The following is a 1,020-nucleotide window of genomic DNA, read 5'->3' as shown; positions in this document are numbered from 1 at the left end:
ATATATATATATATATATATATACACATACACACATATATACACGTACATATATATATACACATACACACATATATACACATACACACATATATATATATATATATATACACATACACCATCCATCCATCCATCTATTTTCTTCCGCTTATCCGGGGTCGGGTCGCGGGGGTAGCAGCCTAAGTAGGGAGGCCCAGACTTCCCTCTCCCCAGCCACTTGGGCCAGCTCTTCCGGGGGAATCCCGAAGCGTTCCCAGGCCAGCCGAGAAACATGGTCCCTCGAGCGTGTCCTGGGTCTTCCTCTGGGCCTCCTTCCGGTGGGACGTGTCCGGAACACCTCACCAAGGAGGCGTCCAGAAGGCATCCTAAACAGATGCCCAAGCCACCTCAACTGGCTCCTCTCGACGTGGAGAAGCAGCGGCTCTACTCCGAGTCCCTCCCGGATGATCGAGCTCCTCCCTCGGAACATGTTCAAAGTTCTCCCGGAGGTGGGAGTTGAAACTCCGTTTCACAGGAGACTCTGCCAGATGTTCCCAGCAAACCCTCACAATACGTTTGGGTCTGCCAGGTCTGACCGGCATCCTCCCCCACCATCGGAGCCAACTCACCACCAGGTAGTGATCAGTTGACAGCTCCGCCCCTCTCTTCACCCGAGTGTCCAAGACATGTGGCCGCAGATCAGATGAGACGATGACAAAGTCGATCATCGAACTGCGGCCTAGGGTGTCCTGGTGCCAAGAGCACATATGGACACCCTTATGCTTGAACAAGGTGTTCGTTATTGACAATCCATGACGAGCACAGAAGTCCAACAACAGAACACCACTCTGGTTCAGATCAGGGGGGGCGTTCCTCCCAACCACACCCCTCCAGGTCTCACTGTCATTGCCCACATGAGCATTGAAGTCCCCCAGCAGAACAAGGGAGTCCCCAGAAGGTGCACTTTCCAGTACCCCCTCCAAGGACTCCAGAAAGGGTGGATAATCTGAACTGCCGTTTGGTGCATAAGCACAAACGACAG

Source organism: Nematolebias whitei, chromosome 12 (genome assembly GCF_014905685.2).
Source record: "Nematolebias whitei isolate Nwh7 chromosome 12, NemWhi1, whole genome shotgun sequence".
Classification (NCBI taxonomy): Eukaryota; Metazoa; Chordata; class Actinopteri; order Cyprinodontiformes; family Rivulidae; genus Nematolebias; species Nematolebias whitei.
This window is presented reverse-complemented; position numbering follows the sequence as displayed.